General features: G+C 35.9%; 1 pseudogene; it reads left to right on the plus strand.

Moving 5' to 3' along the window:
- The first annotated feature begins 2885 nt into the window (after positions 1 to 2885).
- On the plus strand, positions 2886 to 3472 carry LOC140498440 (activated RNA polymerase II transcriptional coactivator p15 pseudogene; annotated as a pseudogene).
- Positions 3473 to 11934: the final 8462 nt, after the last annotated feature.

Here is an 11934-nt window from a genome sequence, read left to right on the forward strand (position 1 = left end):
TCAGCACAATGGTTTCCTTTAGGATCTTAGTGTTTCCCCAGAGTGCAGTGAACATAAGCTATTAAGGCATGTCCTTGCAATTACCATTTCTCATCTCATCCCAGAAAAGCAACCTCTTGAATATGCTAGTGTCATCTTCTCTACCATCTCTTCCTGTACTAAATAAAAGGCACAGATCAGCATCTTCCTTCTCAGATACAAATAACAGCATACTTAGCTGAGCACAATTCATGCACCTGCTCAGTCAGAAAGAGCAGACCAGTCTGTTATTTTAAGAGGAGGTAGCATGGTTGGGAGCAGAGAAGTATGCAATTCAGAATCAGAAGACCTGAATTTCAGTACCAGCTCACCCTCTTACTAACTACTTGACCACAGACCAGTTCCTAAGTGTCTCAGTCTCAGTTTCCTCATCTATAAAATTATGAAAAGAATGACTTCATAAGATGATTATGAGAGAAGAGCTCTATGAAGTGTAAATTATTATGCAAGTGAAATATATTATGATTGAAAAGGAACGTGGTGACAGGGGAATGAACACTGAATTGGCTGACAGAGAATTTGAGTGTGCATCTCAGTTCTGCCATTCACTATCAATGTGATCTTGACTCTGGAAGAGAGAGAGAGGCTGATGGCTTTGTGCAATTCTGCCTCACTTAAGTCTAATTCATGCACAAGTCCAGATATTGACCCATGATGTCCTTGGTCCTCTTCCATAAGAAAAGATGAGCAACAACATGTGATCTTGTGAAAATCATTTAATCACTGTAAATTGCAATTTTCTCATTTGTAAAATGAGAAAGATGGCCTAAGGTAGTGGTGATAAACTCAATCAGAAACAGGCACCATTGACTTTTGATAAGAATGTCTGCAGGTTGTATATCAGCTAAGAAAGCCACATATTAACATTATCTATGTTCTATTGCATTTTTATTTATATTGAAAAATATTTGCCAATTATATTTTAACATGGTTCAAGCTATACACAAGAGTGTTGCAGGTTGCCCATTGGCCAAATGGGTGGCACCTCTGAATTAGATGACCTTAATGCTACTTCACAGGTCAAGGTCTATGACCCTACTAAGATGGATTAAACTAGGCACCCATTTGTCAAAATAAATTTTCATCTTTCTTTACCAATTTACTTTTTGGGGAAGAATTCATTTGAACAAGCATTATTTAAGCAAATTCCTCATGCTGTGTGACACATACTCATTCTTTAGAGCATCTCAAATTCCTAAACAGAGCTGTCTGTCCTGGTAAAATCAAGAAATCTCTCCAGGTTTGCAGCATTTGCTATTCTGCATCTTGATAAGTCTCAGTCTGTTTTCTCATGTTATTGCCATGTTTCATTTAGATGGTGCCAAAAATAGAGCTACCAAAAACACTTTGGATAATGAATTCTCCCAGGGATTTAGAAATTGCTTCTAATCAATGCTTCCTCACAGAGTAGGGGAGAAAAAAAGACACTCCCTTCCATATCCACCCCTTTTCTCTCCCTTCTCATATAGAGGTGGTGACCACTCTTACTGTCTCCATTATGCTTGAATCTAAAGATTTCCCAGGTGGGAGATGTATTGCTGTGCAATGCTGAAACACTGTGCTGTCAAGATAAATTCTGTGCTTTAATAAACTCAGCAGGGAAAATGCTTTGACTGAATGTTTTTAATATTTTGTGCAAAGATTAAAACAATTCTGCTGATGCTGGAAGGAAACCCTATACCAGTATTGCAGTTAATGCTTTATTTTCTGGAACTGAACTTCAAAAGAAAAAGAAGAAAATAGATAAATGGCAACCATGTTGGATAAGAAAATGTAGTGATAAGAGAGTATCTACACTGTTAGGTGCTTTCAAATGATAATACAGGGCTGCTGCATGTCTAATGAAAGGAGGGGATAACTATGGAAGGGCATAACCTTTGCTTTCTCTTTATTTAAAAACTGTGGGTATGTGAAAAGGGAAAGGGAGGGAGGAAAAAGAACAAGGAATGAAAAAGCAAAAAAAAAAATCCCTCTGTCTTCTCTCTGTCTCTATCTTTGTCTGTGTGTGTGTATGTCTCTGTCTGTCTTCTTCACTCCCTCTTTCTCCTATATGGAGTGTCTTTGGGATATTATGTATGTGTATATATACATATATATGTATATGATCATGAATCTGACTTTATTTTTGAACAGAATGGAAAAGTTTCAGCAAAGACTTGCGTTTGGGTCCAGTTCTATCACTCACTTCCTATATAACTGTATATTATAAAATATCTATATTTTAAGAGATGATTTCTTAGGACTCTTGCCACTCTATGATTTTATGTATTCTCCTTGTGTTCAAGCAATTGTGTTCAGTTCTATCCAATTGAAAGGCTAAGAGTAGGAAACATTTCTGATTATAACTATAAGCAGTACTGATAATACTAATAATGCCATAACATTCTATTCCAATGTCTTATCATATTGTAAACATGACCCTGGGCTAGTAAGGGTCAGAAACTCAAATTTTGCCAGGGTGTACCGTGCTAGAGAGTTTTCAAGCATATTTCCACCAATGAACTATGTCTGTTGTCTAAGGATCAAGCTATCAATCACTCGTGTATTTATTTTTCCTTCATTTTAGAAGAGGACCATGACACCAGGAAAATGATGATATGACTTGCAGTTGACTTTGATTTGAGTGAGGGGGCACTGTGCAAGGTCACCAGCCTCATTTTCTTCTCCAGAGCTATCTGGGTTCAGTGGCCAGATATTCATCAGGATGATTGCAGATGATCCAGGATGCAATGGAGACCTTGGTCCTTTTAGGCTAAGGTCTTTACAGGTTCTCACTTTCACAGAGGTAATACTCATTCAGTGAATAGGCCTCTTTAAAAATGAGTCAAGAGATGGCCCTTACTCCTGAGCTCACAGCAGAGTGTGTGGCCGCAGGAACGGAGCGATGCCCAAATCAAAGGAACTTGTTTTTTCAAGCTCATCTGGAAGTGATTCTGACAGTGAAATTGACAAGAAGGCAAAGAGGAAAAAAGCAAGCTCTTCCAGAAAAGCCTATAAAGAAGCAAAAGACAGGAGAAAGTCCTAAAGCACCAGCTTCTTCCAAACAAAGAAGCAGCCGAGATGATCATATGTTCCAGATTGGAAAAATGAGATATGTCAGTGTTCGAGACTTTAAAGAAAATGTCCTAATTGATATTAGAGAATACTGGATGGACCAGGAAGGTGAAATGAAGCCTGGTAGAAAAGGTATTTCTTTAAATCCAGAACAATGGAGCCAGCTGAAGGAACAGATTTCTGATGTTGATGATTCATTAAGAAAACTGTAAAATCAGAGCCATATGAAACATGTACTATTTTAGTTGTTTTAATCAGTCTTTTTACATTGGCTTTTGTTTTCTAAACTATTTGTTTTCCAAGCTATTGTATATTTGGATTGCAAAACAATTTGTAAGATGAATCTTTTTTTTTTAATGTACATTAAAAGTATATTCTGAGTGAAAAAAAAAAAAGAGATGGCCCTTTCAATTAAAAAATCAAACTGGAAGGGGAAGACCCTCAAGGTTTCTGGTCAAAAGAGAAACAGTTACTATTGACATTCACTCTGAGGCAGAAGGACCCAAAATACAGTCATCAAGTGGTACTTGGACGGGGACCTATTGTGATCCAATATATGAGCTCCAAAGTAAATGGGTTTAAGGTTTGGGTCTTTGAGAAAAGAGAAAGAGAAAAAAAGAGATAAACAAAGAAAGAAAGAGAAAATGATGGAGGAAGGGAGGAAGGAAGGAAGGAAGGAACGAAGGAACGAAGGAAGGAAAAGAGGAAGGGAGGGATGGAGAGCTGAGTTACCAGACTTTGTGCTAGTCAGTAGAGATATACAAAATGAGACGGTGTTTTTCTTCAAGGACCTTCTGTTCTACTAGGATACAACGCATCCCCAGGTAAGTAAATATAACATATACCCTAATAAATTCATAATAATTATTATCAGAGGCAATAAAATTGGGAGAATCACTCAGCTCAGTATGAAGGAGCTAATCAGTTGGCAATGTATTCTTTGGTTATAGAGACCTATGAAAGAAAAAAATCAAGCAAGAGACATCATATTATATTGACCAGAGTCAGGAAGACCTGGGCCACCTCTACTTAACTGACTGCCTTTGTGACTCTAAGCAAGTCCCTTAAACTTTCAATACTCTAGATAAAATTCAAAGTCGCTAATCTGGTCTGCATTGGTAGACAGAGTCCGTAGGGACAACCCTAAGTCAATAAAATAACAATTTTAGTCCTAAAGATGGTATGAGCAATTTATTATGCTGGCTACTGAGAATACAAGACTGGAAATCAGTTCCTATTCTCAAGGAATTCAATAAATTGGAGACTAGATGACAAAAGTCTAAATGTAGTTCTACTATGTTTGCTCATGAGATTAGATTACTGTAGAAATGAAGCAGATCATTGCCATTTCACACCGGTTTGATGTCCTACTTCCAAATTAATCTACTAATACTCTTGAAATGTTTTCCCTTACCTTATTCTCAAACCAAAAGGTCTTTAGATTTGCTCTTATCTTCCACTGCTTTTTAATTTTTTTAACCTAATATTGCCTGCAACCTTCTATTTTCCTCCTTTCTAATCTCTCGTTAATTATAAAATGTCTCTCATTCAGAAAAGTGATTAAGTATTTGTTGGTTGAAGTTAGTTCTATAGAATATTAAATTCTTGAGGACCGGTACAGTCTCACTTTTGAATCTGTCTTCCCAGTAATTAGTAGTGTCTGACATAAAGGAGGCATTTTATGAATGTTTATTGATTAATTGATTTCAGTATTCCTTTGGCCTTCTTATTATAACGACTATTTAGTGTCAGCTAAACTTCTCTAAGAAATTGCTATAACCAAAGTAAATGATCCTACTTTTGTCCATTCTACAATTGTTTTAATTGATAGATTGTTTAAACAGGTCATATTTAGGAGCTGTCATATTTAGACCAAGCATCTCCTCATCTTCAAATTCAAAATTGATTTTGACCTTTGCTCTATTCAATTATAAGACTACATGTAGACAGCTGATTCTGAGATAACACTCATAACGATAACTAGTCATCTCTTGTCCATTAAGCTAATTTCATTTTTGTGATATTTCTTGGTTCCTATCATGTCTAATATTTTCTAATTATATTATTTAAGGAAATATATGTATGTAGAAGTATAAGATTTCTAAATAATCAGCATGGCTTTGGCTACTTGTTTCTTGATCCCAGACAATATTTTCAATATAGTTTTCATCATTCCTCCATGCTGTAACTATCACATTAAAGATATCAAAGTATATGTTTACTTTGGAGAATCTTATCAACTTCACAGACTTTCTCTAATTTCTCATCCTTTAGAGCTGATTTTGGCACACACATAAACTTCAAGTAATTTTGTGGTGGCTTACTTGTGTATATATATAGGGTATTGGTGTATTTATATACATATAGAAGATTAATAGCAATTGGTTTGTAATATCACTGATGGTGAGTGGAGCCATCAGTGAGACAGATTAATATCGCCTTTGCAGTGGCAATATGCTGCAGTGATCTGATTATAATTCCATTATTGGAAAACCAAGAAGAATGGAGGTGCTCCCTTATAAGGACAAAAGAACCTATGCTCCACCCAGTCTTACTTGAGTAAGACAATAGTAGAGTTATGGTAAGAATTCCACCTATTGAAGATGGTCTTTACCCTTTAATCAGAACTAAGCTTTCTCAGTTGAGTGGAGTCCTGCCAAAGATTGAACCCAATGTTCCTTCCGTGGCTGCCTTAACCTAGTAACTAAATGAGGAAATAGAAGGGGAAAAACTCTGGACCCCTCAATGTTAGTAATTACTTATTAAAAAATATTTTTCTCAGTACCTTGCACATGGTAAGTACTTTATAAATTATTGTTGAAATGGAGTTGAATTATCTGGGTACATAATAAAACCAACTCTGCCAAATCATTTATTGATCTTCTTTGAGAAGAATCTATAAATTAGCATTAACTTCTTTATATTTTCTTTTTAGTATAATTGAAAATGTAGTACCTGAGACACTCACAAATTCACATGATGGTCCTCCCAGGGAATTCTTAGCCTAAGTTCAAGTTACTAGTATATGGATCCAAATCACCTTAAAACCATAGTTCCAGAGTCCCCACCAATGTGTTCATCCTTTGTAATCAGAGGACACAATTAGTTCAAAATAATGGTTCTTAGTGAATTGGCATAGTAAGAAAAGTAGCAGCAAAAGAGTTCTACCATAAACCTGGGACACATTCTCCCATAGATACACATGGTATAAGGTAAGAGAATAGATACCCATAGGAAACATATGAAGGTGAATATGTGTAAGAAATATATATGACCAAGACAGACATTTTGAAGGACAACTCATACCTCTGACACTGCTTTGCTTCCTCTATATCTACACTTTGCTGATCTTTAGGATGCTTCTCAGTTGGACATGTAATCTTCACAGATGCTGCAGAATTGAAGTCTCTGAAAGTTATTCTGTTGGACACAACTCCATGGACACTGACAAACTTCCCACATCAACTAGAGTACTGGTGTCAAACTCAAATAGAAATGGGTACCACTAAACTATACATAAGGTTCCCAATGATGGACATAGTGACTTAGAAAACCACACATTAACATTATCTGTGTTCTATTGTATTTTTTTTCTAGTTTGGTACACTAATGTTTCCAGATGCAGTATGGGCTGGGTTGTTAGCACACACTTTCATTTTAAAGTCTATACCTAATTGTTTTCCAGCTCTGTTAGAAAAAAAATAGAAAGCTATGACCTTGCATTTGACAAAATGTCTCCCCTGTCTTTTTCCTCAGACTTGGATTTGGAGGCCTCACCTATCCTCAGGAGGAGATTCTCACCCCATGGTCAAAGTCTTTTACACAAAAAAACAGGGTTCTCCTGGATACCAACCCCCACTCAAACTTAATCTTATTTGAACTCCTTTTTCTTGTTGGGGGCAGGGGGGAGGAGCACTTAAAGGCTACCTCTGTCAGAAACCTTAACCTACATTGTGGTGAACATTCCTTACACTTCCCAATTTTTAGTCTCTGAAGTCTAAACTAAAAGATAGATAATGATTATTTTCCTAATAACTTCCAAACAACTCTGAAGCTTGAGGTTTCTGGTTTTCAGACTCTAGGGATCTACCATCTTCCCATATAGATGAAAGGGTAGAAATTGTTAGAGACAAGATAAACTAGATCTTTTCATCCTCTGCATGCATAGACTAAATGCCTGTCCTTTTCATATGCAGATATATTCAATTAAAGTCTAAAATATGCTGTGCATCACCCTTTTAGACAATATGATGGTGTTTTAGTTATTCTAGTAGTACATCTACTTAAAGAATGTTATTGTATTCAGTAACCTCACATTAGAGTCCCAGAGATTAAGTTAAATTTCGCAGTTTTAGAACTATGTTGTCCTTAGGGCCCTCAGATGTCTTTATTGTCAGTTTACTATTAAAACTGTAGATGGAGTTGCAGGACAGGGACAGAGAACTACTTTGCATTTTTATCTGTTTCATGAATTTTCATAGCCAAAATTTATCACCTCTTAAATGTCCAACCTTTTGAAGGTGAGTTTCCCTATATACAGCTCAACTAGTCCTTTGGTAAATGATATGGTCTCTTACTTGGTCTATCCATAATTTCCCTAGTTTATATTCCCTGTCAGAGTTGGCACTTCAGTGCTTCTCCTTTGATAATGTTAGGACTCTCAGAGTAGGACATTTATGGAGGATGACACATGCTAGTACACATATTCCTGGAAAAAATAATTCATAATCCTCTAATACATAAACACATAGTTTCAAACCTCATTTCTCCACATATGGAAAGCCATTTGCTAGACTGGCAGGGGTTTGTGGGGGGAATTCTTGAAAGTTTTTGGAAGGTTTGGGATTTTTTTTTCTTTCCTTTGGCCCTGCCAGAAAGTTTTTACTATTTGCAATGTTCATTGATTTTTCAGAGTTTCATTGGCTAATCTACAAATTTTCATGCAGGGAGAAAATCAAACTCAATTGATCTGCTACTTTTAAAATAGTTCACGAATAATAGTGATGTTGTTCCTTACTAATGTAAACTAAGAACCAAGCTCTCTTTAAGTTTCCATAGCATTTAGCCAGCAATTAATATGACACTAGGTAACACAATGGGTAAAGCACTGGGCTTGAAATCAGGAAGACTCACGTTCATGACTTCAAATCCTGCCTTGGACATTTGCTACCTATGCAACACTGGGCAAATAACTTAATCCTGTTTGCCTCAGTTTCCTCATCTGTAAAATAAACTGGAAAAGGAAATGACAAACCACTCCAGTGTCTTTGCCAAGAAAGCCCCAAATGGAGTCATGAAGAGTCAGATATGACTGAAACAAATGAACAACATTAACCACATGACACTACTAGTTGTTAGTAGTTGCAATCATAGTTGTCTATGCCAATAAAACAAAGTGAATAGCCAAGACAATTCCCCAGAAATTTAAGCAAACCAAAATAAGATTTAATGTATATATTGGACATGAATTTTCCAAATTGATTTTCATATGCATTGACCAAACTCAATGGATCTTTATTTCATGTTGCATGTGATTATAAATATTTATCATAACTTTGGAATTGTTTTCTCCTTTCAAAAAGCAAATCTACTGAAAAATTGATGAGAAAGTATGTGATCAGTTGTGAAGATATATGAACATTCTTTCTAAAATAATAGACAGCCAAATGCAGTAAGTTAACTATGGCATATATTTAAAAGTAATATGGTATATTGGATCAAGTGATACAGTAAAACAGACCTGAGTTTGATTCCTCTCTTCTATACTTACTGTCTGTGTGATCTAAGACAAGTCACTTAAACCCTCATGGCTTCAATTTCTTCATCTGTAACATGGTGATAATATTACCATGATCTCACTGGATTGTTGTAAGTCATAGATTGATTGATCTACAAAAGATCCAGTATAGCTCCTCATTATTAAAAAGGTATTGTTGATCCTGATAAATTGAGAAAAATAAATAAAATATTTAATCATTCTCCCAAAAAGATATTTACAGCTTTCCTTTACAAAGCACCATCAAATTTTTAAAGAAATATCCTCACAAGAAGATACACTATTATCCCATCACAGTCCATCAAATCTTAGTGACATCAGCCATATTTAACTTAACTCCCCAGTATCTTCTTGCCTGCCATCTGCATGTACTTCTTCCCCTCCCCCACCTTTCTTGATTTTCCAGTAATGGAATCATGATTAAATCAATACTGCCATTGCTACTGGAAAGGCAATATTAATCTACTTGCTGATGGCTCCTCTTACTTTCAGCTCTGTGATATCCTCTCTATCCCAAATCCAGCACTCATTCAATTGTACCACATTGTCTTCCATCAATAGAAATGGAAGGGACTTCAGATAGAATGCATAATAACTATTTAATTTTACAGATGCTGAGGAAACTGCAGACCAGAAAGGGGAGCTTACTTGTCTGAGTCCACGTGTGAGAATAATATTAGATACCCCTACTCAATTTGATCAATATCTACTCAGTTTATTGTGGTTTAAAGGGTATCAGTGATTGCGTTAGTGAATTATGTGAAATGAGATTAAGTTTGAGAAAGTTCTGATAGTTAATGCTTCCTGGATATGGGTTACGATCAATTAATCCACTATGCAATGATGATAATATCCATGCATTGGTTATTGTAACTGATAAATTTCTATTATGTAGATTTATAATGTGTTATTTAGGCCGGTACTAATTTGCATTAGGGAAAAAGACAGAGACTTATTTGCACTACCTTCCTTGCTCCTTTGTACCCTGGAAGCTGCTGTTTTCCAGAAAACCACAGCTTCCCTGTCCTTTTGAACTTGATGGTCACAACAAACCAATGGAGAGCCCCAGTCAATGGAGAGCCTAGTCAATGACTAAACATTCATGATAGATGACATGTGGAAAGCTTGATGGCTAAACTTTGGTGATTGATGGATATCTCCCTTGACCAAATAGGAGTGCCTTCCTTTTGTAAAACATGGAGGTTCATTTCCTCCCCTTGACCAATTATGTGGATTTCCCCTTTCTGGTATTGACCAATCAAAGAATTGTACCACTTCAATCTACCTTTGGCAGCCCTTTATTTGCTATTTAAAAAGTACAGAACTAGACTAGAGGGATCCATGACTGCAGAGGCAAGTTTTAGATCAAATTTCTTATTGGTTTCCCTAATAAACTGAAAATACTCAAAGTACCTCTATGTACTTTTCTTGCATACTGGATTGGAATTTGGTGTTCATACATCTAGTTCTCCCTAATTCCATCCTAATGCTCTCTCTCTGATATTACACAAATACAGAACTATTTTGCAAATAACAGCTACCAACTTAGCTGACTTTAAAATCAACTTTCCAAATACCTCTAAATGATCAAATGATCCTGTCTTCTGCAATGGATTGCCCCCTTCAGTCTCACCTACTGTCCCATTAAGCTTCCTTCCCTGTCTATTGACTGCTTGCCTATGGCCTACAAACACATCCATATCTCCATCATCTTCCAAAAACCCTCACTTGATCTAATCATCTGTGCTACCCATTGTCTATATTTCTTCTTCCTTTCATGGCTAAATTCCATGACAAAGTCATCTACAAACAAGACCTTCATTTCTTTTCTTCTCTCTTCTTAGGTGTCTACAGTCTGGTTTCTGATTGTCATCCAACTAAAATTATTCTCTCCAAAATTACCAAAGATTTCTTAATTGCCAAGTCTAATGACCTTTTCTCACTTATCATTCTTGATCTCTCTACAGCCTTTGAAACTACTCATCCTTTTTCTCCTTATTACTCTATTTTCTCTAAGTTTTCATGAAACTATTCTCTCCTTTTCCTTCTCCTCTCTGTCTGACCATTCCTTGTCAGTTTCCTCTTCTGTCTCTCCATCCAGATGATGCCTGCTTACTGTGTGTATCCCCCAAAGGCTCTATCATAACGCCTCTTCTCTTCTTGCTCTCTATTATTTTGCCTGATGATCTCATCAGCTTTTATCGATTAGATTATTATCTCTATGCAGATGATCCTCTGATTTATTAATTCACTTCCAGCTGTTTTTTGCCTTTCTTGGTATCCCCAGAACTTAGGAAAATGTCTGACAGAGTAAACTCTTAATAAATGCTTGTGGACTTGCCTTTAAACATTAAGATCTAAATTGTTATGATAAAAGAAGTGAGCAATGCTGGGCAACTCTCATTGTTTAGCTGATACAAAAGGAAGATTTTTATTGAGCTAAAGGTGACTAGTGAAAAATGTGATACTACCAGGTCCAATCAATATAATAGCTAGAACTGAGAAGCTCTAAATAATGCTGACACACCCTTGAAAGAGGTCATCATGCATTATACAGATGACTATACACAGCTGATATACTTGGAAGAATTACGTTACCAGTGGCAAAGTAGGATTTCTTGAGTGTGATCTATCTTGTCATTTCCCTGTTAAATCACACTGCTTCTTGTTCAGTTACAGAATTAATGTCCTCAAATAGTCCTCAGATCCAATATTATTATTCCTCAGTATTATATTAGAATTTTAATATTTTTGTATCAAAAAAGTCTAGCAATTGCAGGTGTCTTTAAAGGTAGATTTAACTACTTTTGGGTAATGCTCCATAAGTTTACTATCATGCTGTTGGGAGTCAGTTGGGAGGGAGAAGAATATGTTTTACATATCTTCTTTAATAACATGCAATTCAATAAGCTGGCATATTCTCAATATACTTCATTATATACAATAACCAAAAAAGGGCTCTGAATGAAAATCACATGAAAATATTCAGCAATATATTATCTCATATTTATATATCACTTTAATAGATTTACATATAACTATCAAATAATTGTTCAGGTTCTGCT

The sequence above is a fragment of the Notamacropus eugenii genome, chromosome 4 (assembly GCF_028372415.1).
Source record: "Notamacropus eugenii isolate mMacEug1 chromosome 4, mMacEug1.pri_v2, whole genome shotgun sequence".
Taxonomy (NCBI): Eukaryota; Metazoa; Chordata; class Mammalia; order Diprotodontia; family Macropodidae; genus Notamacropus; species Notamacropus eugenii.